At 46.5% G+C, this 12103-nt stretch overlaps 1 long non-coding RNA gene across 4 annotated transcripts in view; it reads right to left on the reverse strand.

Annotated features, from left to right (window-relative positions):
- LOC116157130 (uncharacterized) overlaps nt 1-12103 on the reverse strand; it is a 175787-nt gene that overhangs the window by 136605 nt on the left and 27079 nt on the right. Inside the window, exon 4 of one of the 4 annotated variants that reach the window (XR_010383570.1) lies at nt 1392-6214. The exons of the other annotated variants lie outside the window; for them this stretch is intronic. This is a non-coding gene — a long non-coding RNA (uncharacterized LOC116157130). Of the gene's footprint in view, nt 1-1391; nt 6215-12103 lie in introns of those variants that run through there. 4 annotated transcript variants of the gene reach the window in all.

Genomic DNA, 12103 nt, shown 5'->3' on the forward strand with positions numbered 1-12103 from the left:
TTACTCAGAAATAACCCGTGTCCACATACGGGCAAAAGTTATTCCAATCTTCTTTGTCTATGTTTCCCACATGCTTGAGATCATTCTTTATATACAATTTTACATTCTACTTTTGTTTTGCTTAAAAATCATATCATTAGGTAGGTCATTAAACACTCTTCACAGACATCTGAATGGTTACCTGATATTCTGCCGTGTGGATATACTTAGGTCAATTATCCAAGGTGGATGTTTGGGTCATTTCCTACTTATATTAAAGCTGCCATAAATATCACTATTCATAAATCTCTATCTACGCTTCTAAATATTTCCCTGGGATAGCATCCTAGAAGCATAACTTCAGGATTAAAGGATCTTGGATTTTAAGGGTATTTCCCCCGACATTTAAAAATCGGAATGACTTCTGAGGTTTGGTAAAATGTGGTATTTCACAATTATCAGGGAGAATAAATACTCCTTAAATATCCACAGGGGTGAAGTTCATGGTGTGACCATAAGTTTCCTTCTGTTTCTTCTTTTGGCTTTTTATAATTTAAAATAGAAGATAATTTTTGGAGAAATAAACAGAAGTTTCTATCATCCAATTCATAATGAAAATTATTACTGGAAAAAGTCAACAAAAAGTTAAACTCTTGGCAACTAAAATTGTACATGGTACAATATATTATTAAATAAAAATATAAATGTAAAATATGAAAAACAGAATCTTTGTTAAATGAGAGAAACAAAATTTGGCAGTGCTTCACTGTCACAGCTGTTGCTCCTGAAGCTTCCAGGGCTTTCATTGATCCACAACTCGGAATATTTATTTAGCATCTATCTCATTCCATGCAGATACATAGTGCTTTTAAGCAGTGAGCATCCAAACTCCCCCTGAGCTTTGCCACAGTCCACCCCCCCAAACGTAACAGAGTATTAGGTGAGTCTTACATGCCTAGGGCCACCATAGTGAGGTTCCATAAACTGGATGATTCAAACACCAGTCACAAGACTAGAAGTTCAAAATGAAGGCATTGGCAGCACTGGTTCCTCCTGAGGCTGAGGGAGATGCCCCTCCATGCCTCTCTCTTAGCTTCTGGTGGTTTGCTGCCTTCCTCGACTTGCAGATGCATCACCCCAACCTCTGCCTTCATCTTCACGTGGCATCTTCTCTCTGTGCATGTCTGTCTCTGTGTCCAAGTTTCCCTTGTTATAAGGACACCAGCCACACTGGATTGGGGTCTAACCTAATGACCTATTTCCAATAAGGTCACATTCTAAGCATTTCCACTGTTCTGGTCAGAACAAAATACACATGGATACAAGCTATGAAACACAAACTGTGTAATTTTGGTGATTCTGCATACATGTTGAATGAGCTTATATTTACACTTAAGACTGGCATTGTATGATATTAAGGAAATGGTAAAGTTCATGTTAATAATTTAACATTTTAATTTATTTTTACTTAAAAGGATATTAAATAGCAAATTAAAAATTCACAGTAAGTTGGGAGAGAAATGACAGCAAAAAGGAAAAAAGCTTTATATTTTAATACCTTAAACAGCACTATTTTCCAACATCTTGAACAAGGGCCCCACATTTCTATTTTGCACTGGGCCCTACAAGTTATGTCCCATCTAGTAGACTAGAATAGCCCAGCCCCCCACAAATGGTCCCAACATAAACCCTCAGCCACCATGATGGACACCCGGCACCAGTGACTCCAAACACCAAATGCTAGAGCTCCAGCTCAGACGCCCTGAAGAATTACCACATGTGTAGTGGCTTAAACAACCCACTATATTGTCTTACATTCTGGAGACAGAAGTCCGATGTGAGTGTCACTGGGTTAAAACTGAGGTGTTGGCAGGACTGGGTTCCTTGCTGGACACTGGAGAAGACTCTGCCCTCTTGCCTTTTCCACCTGCTGGAAGCGCCTGCATTTCCTGGCTGGTGGCCTCTTCCTCCATCTCCAGGGCCAGCAGCGGTGGGCAGAGTCCCTCTCATGTATCAAGTCTCTCCTCCTGCCTCTTTCTCTTCTCTCTAACCCTGCTGGGAAAGTCTCTCTGATTTTAAGGACTCACGTGATGAGACTGGAGGAACCCAGGTATCTCAGGATAATCATAGCCCGCACGGTATCCAGAGACTTAATCTCCCAGCCATATCCACCTCCAGGTCTCATGGAAGGGCAGTCACTTGTCAGGACGTGGAGAACAGGGGGAACCCTTACAGCAGGAGGGCTAAGGAGACCAAGGCTTTCGTCTTCCTGGCTGGGTCGCACAGCAAGAGAAAGCAGGTTCTGGGTAGAATACCCAGCAGCTGCAACAGCATGTTCATTGGTGGAGAGAGAGGGCAGAGACAGAGGCAAGAATTACACGAGATCCTGGTTCCAAAGCAACATCGCACAATGCGGCAGGAGGCCAGGTCGAAGAGGCATGGTCTGCCACCCGCACACCGCTGCCGTGGGCGCTTACGGCGGTCCCCCCAGGACTGGACTTGCAATATCCTGCCACACTCTAAATGCAGCAATTAACTTTGTTGTCCTATTTTCTCCAGTGTCAGATTTATGTTTCTTTTGCCTGATTAGATAGCCACAATAATCATGTCAGAGAGAGATGAAGACACTCTAGGAAACGTAAAATTCACATATAGCTTTCGAGTTCTTTAAGTCAAAATGGAATTTTTAAATCTGGGTATTATTTATGGTGATATTAAATTTGGTTGTTGTTTTTAATGCCGTTTAAATTGCTATAGAGGCATAAAGCAACAACAACAATAACCAAAAAAAGAAAAAAAAAAGATTTTAGTGACACCTAACAAGCAGGCTTGTGAGTCAGGCTTTTAGCCTAAAACTTAATTAACTTTGCAGTAATATAGCAGAGGCCATGCACCATGTGTAAAAGAAATCCAAAAGAAAGGGGAGAAAATTCATGCCTACAATAGCAATAGCATTTTTACACTGCTGATTTCTGAGTAAGCAAGGCACTGGAATCAGAGAGTATACTCATTTTTAGTTGGCACATATTTTTTGAAGAAATAGAATATTTTTAGCTAGGGGAAAAAAAAAGCATGCAACAATTTAAAAAGAAAATGACTCTAAGTGCTTTCACCCAAAACTCTAATTTTCACACAACCTAGACAAGCTACAGGCACTGTAACAAGTCTTTGATTAGGGAAGCTGGTGACGGAGGAAGAGGGAGGGGGCTGGACATTAAGGGGGGCTGAGTGCTGATCAGAAAGCAGACATGGAAATAACACATCAGGGTTAAGAAGGAGAAGAATGGAGGAGGGCCGTCACAATATCCCTAGGCCGCCAGGAACTCACGGGAGCACATTTTATTTACAGGTAAAGGTGATTCTTTCCTGGGCTCCAACCAGTAAGCAAACATAAACCACTGCTCTGTCCTAAGGGGTGAAAGAAACCCTGTTCTTGGGTTCTGTTTCTGGCCGCCTGGGCAGCCTGCCCAGGATGAAGGCCAGCATGGGAGGCTGGAGGGAAGTGGACGCACAGATCAGCCTGGGCTGTTGCAGCCCGGTGAAGCCTTCTCAGCTGAGCTCTGGCCGGACGCTAAATGTTCAGCACACATCAAAGCTCTTGACTGGCGCTCACACCATCGGCACCAAAACTGTTACAGCAACAAGGCAGCTCCATGGGGATCCCCAGGAAGGGGATGGAGATGCCAGACGAGGGTGGGTGCTGGAGTTCAACTCTTTTGTCTTCGTGGAGTGTGCCACGGTGTCGTGACAGAGCACACACGGGGGTGATACCCGAGGTCGCCGCCCACTGGCGAGGCTCTCCCAGCCAGAGCCGAGGCCTGCACAGCACAGCGCCACACAGGGGCCTGAGACCCGCTCTGAGTGGGATGCTTTCTGATGTATTCCTCCTTTCCAACTTGACTCTCTTTGCCCTCTTCTCCCAGAGGCCTGCTCTCCCCGGGAGGCAATGAGTAATACAATGCTGTCCTTCCCAGGATGCAGTGGACAATCCATGTCAAAGGCTAAGTCCCCAGAAGGTTGTAAGAGGTGTGCCCATAGCAGAATGTCGGGGCACTGGGGCAGACTAGTAACAGATCATTTTAGTCAGGTGGTCTTTTGGTGCCCCCCCAGATTATACTGTCGAGTAATCATCATCTCATTCTGTCTTCTGTTTTGTGATGCATTTATACACACTTGATTTTGTTAGATCAATTGTTAACGCAGCAGGTTTTCTAAAGCAACTACGGGGGGATGGAACAAAAATAGGACACCATTCCGTCCTTCAAGGATCTGACAGTCCCACAGGGGAAACAGGTATGGGCTGTGATACCAGGCTGACTGTAAAATATGCGTGTTTTAGGTCCACTGTGGAACTGTGCAGAGGAAGCACTGGCCTCAGACCGGGGCCAGGGTGGGGAGGTGAGAAAATGTCGGGGGAGGGAAGCGTGGTGCCAAGAAATCGTGATAGCCGAGGGTGGAAAGGTCAGCCACGTGGTGTATTTGGAGAAAGGCAAGTAGCCCGTGTGCTTGCACCATAGGCAGAGGAATAAAATCAAAGATGACATGGTAAAGGTGGTCTGGAGCCAAACTACGAAGACTTGAAAATCATACAAAGCAACATGATCCGACCCACTCCACAAACTCCCAGATGGGAGAGACCCCAGCACTCCCCTTCACAGACACAGAACCTCAGTGGCCAAACCACTCAGCCACCGAGCAGCAGGGGTGGTCCTCCTATGCCGGCCTCGTACTGCCAACCCGCTTTCCCCCTTGACACAGAGTAGCCAGGCCCAGGGCCTTCTGTGCTGCTTACCCTCAGGGCCGGTCACCTCAGTTCTACATGTGTCTGTTGTGGGATTACCTGTGTCCCCCCAAAAGACATGTAGAAATCCGAGCCCCTGGTGTGTGCGGATGTGACCTTATTTGGAAATAAGGTTTCTGCAGTGTCATTAAGGTGGAAGTTAGGATGGGGGTCGTCCAGCATAGGATGGGCCATTAATCCAATATGAGTGGTGTCCTTATAAGAAGGGAAGAGACACCGAGACGAACGCAGAGGGGAGAACCCCATGTGAAGACAGACACAGAGAGGATGCCACAAGTGATGACGGAGGCAGAGATGGGGAGGTGTAGCTGCCAGCTGAGGGACGCCAGGGGCAGCCAGCACCACCAGAAGCCCAGACGTGGCTCTGCTGACACAGACTCAGATGTCTCGCCTCCAGAACTGTGATCACACACATCTCTGCAGTGGGAGTTTGTTGCAGCAGCCCTAGGAAATGCATGCCACGTCCAAAGCAGCTCTGGAGCAAATGTACAGCTATCTGAGTGCTGGGTTTAGGCCAAGGGTAGAACTTACAGAGCATCTGTATGGATGAACAGGCTTCCCAGCCTCCAGGTAATTCAAACCTGGAGTCTCCTCACCTTGCTTAAGGGCTAGAGTTTAATGCCCTCCCATCACCGGCTCAGGGGCTGTGGACTGGCTTTGCTTTCCCAGCTGTTCCCGTCCAGAGCAGGACAAAGGGAAGAATTCTCCAAAAGGGTAAAACTGGGCCAATCCCAGGCTCATATAATTTGTAAGAGCATTCAAAACCAGACAGAGAAATGTTTGACTCAAACATTTGAAAAGAGACTCAAAGTTCACCCTCCTCTGCCCATTCCCTCCTCCAGCAAAACAGAGACACGGTCATCTCAACTGCCTGCTGTTTACACATAAACTTTATCCCAGAAACACATTTTGGAGTTAGCAAAACTGTAAGGATGCCAGAACAGAAATTCAGAAGGCAGAAAGTCAAAAAAAAAAAAAAAAAGGCTGACTTTTCTAAAAACTACGGAAACCAAGACCAAATAACAAGGATTGTTCTAGAATTCAAAACAGCTTGAGAGAAAGTATCTTTGCCAACAATGGAAAACTCAATAACGAGACAGAACAGAGGAAAACGCTACCCAAATGAAGACAAGAAAGAAGCATGGGAGAGCTGAAACATCCGTGGACTAAGTCCGTCCTGCACCCAGGAACACCCAAGATGTGGTCGCTTACTCCACTTGCAGGAGACAAACATTATAAACTTCGTTTTACGGATGAGAAAACAGAGACGCAGAGTTGGGCTTGTCTGTCGCCGTCACAGAGATAATGAATGGGAGAGCTGCGTTTCAAAATCCAGTGTTTTCGATTGGATTTTGTTTTTAGGATTTTTTTTCCAGATTACCCAGGCACAGCAAGAAGATGGAATTTTGGCATCCTGATTAAGACGTATCAGTACTGAAATGAAAACACAAAGGAGTTAAATTGAAGACTGTATACATTTTTTAAAATACGGATAATGAGAAATGAGAGCTTCCAGGAAAAAACAGAAAACTTAGTTTTGTCCAGGTATCACTGTTCTAAGGCAAGCATGAACAAACCAGGCCATAATGCAAGAAAGAAAAATCTGCTGAGAAAAAAATGACAGTTTTTTTGCTTGCCTTTGAATCTCAAAATATTTGGCACAAACCTTGAGAACAGTTCAAAGATATTTCCTACCAGCTGTAAGTTAAATATTAGAAGTGAATGTCCTCATTGTGAATACAAACATAAAGCAAGAACATAAAACTGCCAGTTTCAAAGAAGACTGTGTTTCTTGTGCAGCTGGTACCTTATGAAAGGAGCATGAACCCCATCCTTTTCTTCATTCTCATATGTGACCCTGGTGTTGGGGTGCCCATGGCCTGCAGCAAGATGATACTTTCTAGAAGGTTTTGAACAGTTTGCTTAACTCGGAGCATGGGGAGAGAACAGGGCATGAGCTGGCAGGTCATAAATACAGATACTTGAATCCTAGCACTGCCACTCTCTGGGGCAAGGCAGCCAAATTCTTTTTCCAAGTACCCTTATCCATGAAACGAGGATACTGAAGAGCTGTTGTAAAGACTAAATTAGGTAAGTGTGTGTAAGACACTGGCTGTCCTTGCTTGAGTGGCGGCTCCCAACAAACTATGTTCACTTCCGACCCCCAGAACCACTGAATGTGATCTTATTTGAAAAAAGGGTCTCAACAGATGTAATTAAGTTGAAGATCTTGAGGTGAGATCATCCTGGAACACCTGGGCAGGCCCTAAATCCAATGACAAGTGTTCTAAGAGGCAGAGAACAGAAAACACAGCCAGGGAGGAGAAGGCCATGAGAAGATGGAGGCAAAAACTGGAGAAACCACAGGCCAAGGAACGCCTGGGGCCACCAGAAGCTGGAAGAGGCCAGGAACAACTGCTCCCTGAAGCCTTTAGAGGGCACACAGCCCTGCTGACACCCTGATTTCAGCCTCTAGCCTCCAGACTCTGAGAGAATAAGTTTCTGTTGTTGTCAGTCACCCAGTTGACATCAGTTTGTTAAGGAGCCCTAAGAAATAAACATGCCTGGAAAATTCTCTAAAAAGAGTTCATTCTTTCCTCTCCTTCACCCCTTTCCCCAGCTTGAAGGCCCCCATCCTTAGACCTAGGACACAGACCCCTCATGGACAGCCCTCCATGCTCCCCACCTGTATGAAAGAGGAGAAGTCAGAATTGTCCCCACTGTACCGGGGCATCACCGCGAGGAGCAGAGGCCCTGCCATGCCTTCATGAGGACTTCCCGCCATGACTTGTGGTCCCACGCAGCTGGAGAGGCAGGCTGGGATGCACACGGCAGACAATCGGTAGAAACAGCCAATGAGGAGAGAGTTATGCTCTGTGCCAAGCACTGTCAACGTACCTGCTCTCCTGCATCAACACATTTCATCTCTGTAACAAGTTTATGAGGCCTATCCAGCCCTGTCTTACAGAGGAGAAGACCGATGCCCAGAGAAGCTGAATTATTTGCTCACAGCAACAAAGCCAGGAAATGCCAAAGCCAGGGGATTTGTGGCCTGCCACTCTGATTCTGGAATCCATGCTTTTAACCCCTGTATTTGGTTCCTGTGGCTGCCATGACACACTGGGTGGCTTATGCAACAGAGATGTATTGTCTCACTGTTCCGGAGGCCAGAAGTCTGAAATGAAGGTGTCGGCAGAGTCAGTTCCTTCTGAAGGCCGTTCTCGCCCCATCTCTTCACACCGTCTTCCCTCTTAGCATGTCATTCTGTCCAGATTTCCCCTTTTAATAGGGACACTAGTCGTCTTGGATTAGAGCCTGCCCTGAAGGCCCCATTTACCTTGATTACCCCTGTAAAGACCCCGTCACGCAATAAGATCACACGCTGACCTGTTAGGGGTTAAGACTTCAACATACGAACTTGGGGAGAACACACTCCAGTGCATAACAGCCACTGCGCCACGCTGGTTCTCATAACTGAAAAGTGAATGAGTGAATGAATGAGAAGTTGAACCACCACGTGTCCTGCCGGAAGTCACCAGCTCTGAGGCACACTTCGCTGCTAGCATTGCTCTTACTGATTTGCAGTCCAAGCTCTTGCAAAACCAGCAGATGCAGCAAGAGCCATCGGTGGATGTGAGGACAGTCTGTTGGAATCAAATCCTGGTTCTGACACTTCTTCACTGAGGGACTTTGGGGAAAGTTTTCAATTTCTGAGCTGAGCCTCTGTCTCTTTTTCTGATGCGAAAAATACACAGTCCAGACATCAAAGGGCAGTGAGAGGACGAAATGCGAGCCTGTGGAAAGCAGAGCGCGTGCGAGGGCTCTGTCCTCAGCCAGCGCTGCCTCTCTCCTTCTTCTGGGGTCACTCTGCTCATGTCCTCTGCTGGCCTCTTCCCTGGGTGGCTCTAGGGCTCACCACTGGATGGGTATTCCCAGCCTTGAATTCTCACAGCATCTCTTCATCATCCTTTTCCTCCTTTTGACATCAGTGGGAATTAGGACTTTCTCAAGAACCCGTCTTGGTGGAGCAGCGTAACAGCAGGTCTGGGCATGGCCAGGGCTGAGCAACCAAGGGCCAGCTGTCAAATTACAGGGTCCAGAAAAGCAGAGAATACTCAGGCTTGACTCAAGCCAGAGTCTCTATTCAAAGGCATATAATTCAGCTGTACTTCTGGGCTCCTCATTTGATACTCAAAAATCCTGTGAGATTCATAAACCAGACACTGGTTTTCAACTTAGAGAGAGTGTAAGTGACTTGTCCAGTGATAGTCCAAATGCAGTGGCCAAAATCAACAACAGTACAAATGCCAGGGGGTGGGGAGTCAGAGGGCACCACTCAGCTCAGTTCAATTGGTTTAACAAACATTTACTGAGAATCAAGCAATCACTAGAGCCAGTGCCAGAAAACAAGGGCCCAGAGTAGCAACAGAGAGGTGTCTTTGCCTGCTCCCCAGGCACTCCCAGGAAGAGGGAGCAGGAGTGTGGGGGTTATGGGAGGGGAGTGTGCACATGGCTCAGCAGGCATTCTGGAGCACGAGTGACCAACCCCGGTCAGGGGTTCAGGGGAAACTGCACGGAACCATTGGCAAGGCGGTAGAGGTGTGAGGAACGAGAGATTTCCGAGCAGAAAGCGGAAGAAGGAAGTGGAGACAATGGTGTGGTCTGTCGGCCTTTGCAGGCAGAGGAAAGAGCCATGGAAGCTGAAAAAACGTTCTGCTAACTGGAGAGCGAACCTCGGCGAGGGGGGTGTGGCAGTAGGACCCAAGCTGGCATGGGGGCGGGGGCCAGGTGACAAAAGGCTGCCTGCCTATTGCCCACCCCACGTGAACATTAAAGGTGGTTGCAGGAGGCATTAAGTGTTTTACACAGAAAAGACAAACCAGCTTTGAATCTGAAGAACAGCTCGCCACAGAGAATGGACTAGGGCAATGGTCCTAAGTCTCCACTACTAGCAGAATCTCCTGGAAGGCTCCTTCAAACACAGATTGACAGGCCCGCCCGCAGAGTTTCTAATTCGGTAAGTCTGGGGTAAGGCCCGAGAATCTGCACTTCTATCTAGTTTCCAGTGGCTCCTGCTGCTCTGGTGATCTTGCCTTGAAAGCCACTGCACTAGACAGTGGTAATCCTGAAGGGAGGGGCTCTGGTTCAAGGACACTGAGAGATAAGGCCCTGAGCTAAGGCGGTGCGGGCTGCGTACAGGGGCTGCATCTGAGTCTGGGCAGCAGTGGGACATAACAAGAGAGGGCTGGAGCCCGAGGTTTCTGGCTGGTGCTACTGGGTGGACTGGGGTGAGCACCTGAGTTGGTGGGTGGTGGGGAAGTGATGGTTCTGGGAGGCCAACCAGGGAAAACCCTGCCAGGCTTCACACATCTTGGGTCGGAGGGTCTTCCGTGGAAATGGACAGAGCTCTCCAGTTTGGGGCTCAAGGACAGGGTCTGACTGGAGACCAACTTGGTTTTACAGCCGTCATAGTGACTCATCTCGGCAGACTTTATTTCATCAACCATGCAATCAGTGAGAAAATTGCAATCTGTGTTACTGCTTTAGAATAATGTGATGGATTATCAATACCTCTTAGCATGTATTTTAAACACCAACTACTCATAGTCCAGAAAAGTGCAAAATGAGATACTCTACATTTTGCATTAATTTGCTAATCACCTTCTGAAAATATTATTTACCGATGAATTTGAAATACCTCCAATGTAGTCTGTCTTATGCATCCAGGCTTTATTTTAGGGAATAATCTAGGTCATCCACTTTAAGTACCACAGTAGGAAATATATAATTTGTATCTTATTGTTTTCTTAATAATCCTGTTCTCCATAAATTAGGTTTTATTAAATTTTACAGTGAAGAGAAGTTGCAACAAGCATCATTTTTCACTGTTCTCTACTGACATTTTAAGTTTCATTTCTCTCTACTATTATTAAAAATATACAAATGATTTTATTTATTAGAAAACAACTAAAATAGGAAACATAAATAAGTGAAAAACATCTCAGTTACTATACTAAGCTTGGCAAATATCAATTCCAACATGACTTCAATTACTCAAATTACTATATTGCATCTATTACTGAAATTTTCCGTCGTATCAGAATGGAAGTGGACAGATCTTTGAGAGAGAGGTTTGTGTGTGCTGCGTCTTCCCCACGAGGAAGGCCGTTTCCCAGGCTCTGGAGACCCACGTCGTGTCACTTGAGCAGCATGGTTCCTGCCATCCCGTGAAGGGCTCTGTTGGGTGGATCCCAGAGGTGTCCCTTTCTCCCGCATGGCCTGGCAGCTGCGTCTGCCCACGCGGCTCCCTCTCTGGGAACCCTCTGCTGCTGGTCACTCCCTCCTCGTCCAGTTAACCTCTGACTCTTCCTTCACAGCTCAGCTGGAATAATCTCCCCTCAAGAAAGCTCACCCTGTCTTTGCTGATGAAGCAAATCTCCTCTTACTCATCCTTAGGGAACCAGGTCCCTCTTCTTAGAAATGCCCCAGTCGTTACTGTTATGTTTCTCATTACAGCAGACTCTGTTAACATCCGTCTCTCCCACTGAGTGGTAAGCTCCCTGAGGGCCAGAACCAGGGCTCCGTGGTGGTGTTTCCAACGTGAAGGGCAACACCCGACCCCAACTAGACACTCAAACGGCGTCTGCTGAATGAATGAATGAATAAAACCTGTAAAATAAACATGAAAGAGCAGAGGCTCCTCTGTGCCAAGTCCTATGATTAAAAGATGAGAAAATGCTGTTGGTTTTCTTTCTTTGCTTTTGCAAGTCTTTTTCCCAGTTCCTCTTCCTGGGATCAGTTAATACAGCAAACGTGGATAAGAGCTGAACTCTGAGATCCAGCCGCAAATAAAGTGCAGTATTTGTAAACATTTAACCCAGGACTAATGCTGGAGTGAACCGCAGCCATGTGGCAGGGAGCTGTGCAGAGTTTCTCTGTGGATTTTAATTGAATTGAGGGTTGGAAGCCCTTGCTACAAGGCCCCTCCCCAACACAAAGAAAAATGTTTTTAACCTTTAGAAAACTTCCATATTTGAATCAACTCTCAACTTCTCCTCCCCGCTGCAAAGTTCAAAAGTTGGGAAGTTCCTCTTGCTTAACTCTCGAAATGCAATTCTGTCCTAAGCTGGGCTTTTCTTCCCAGTACGGTGGCTAAATAGGTCAGCCATTGAGTTAAACTTCCCGTCCCCAGTTCGGCGGTACTGGACCCATAAATCCGTAAGGAAGCATTAGCAATTCAGAAAGAATGAACAATTTCAATAGGAATGCATTTCTTCCTTCACCCTCAACTAGGAATCAGAAATGCCTAACATCAGTAGAGCT

The sequence above is a fragment of the Camelus dromedarius genome, chromosome 13 (genome assembly GCF_036321535.1).
Source record: "Camelus dromedarius isolate mCamDro1 chromosome 13, mCamDro1.pat, whole genome shotgun sequence".
Lineage (NCBI taxonomy): Eukaryota > Metazoa > Chordata > Mammalia > Artiodactyla > Camelidae > Camelus > Camelus dromedarius.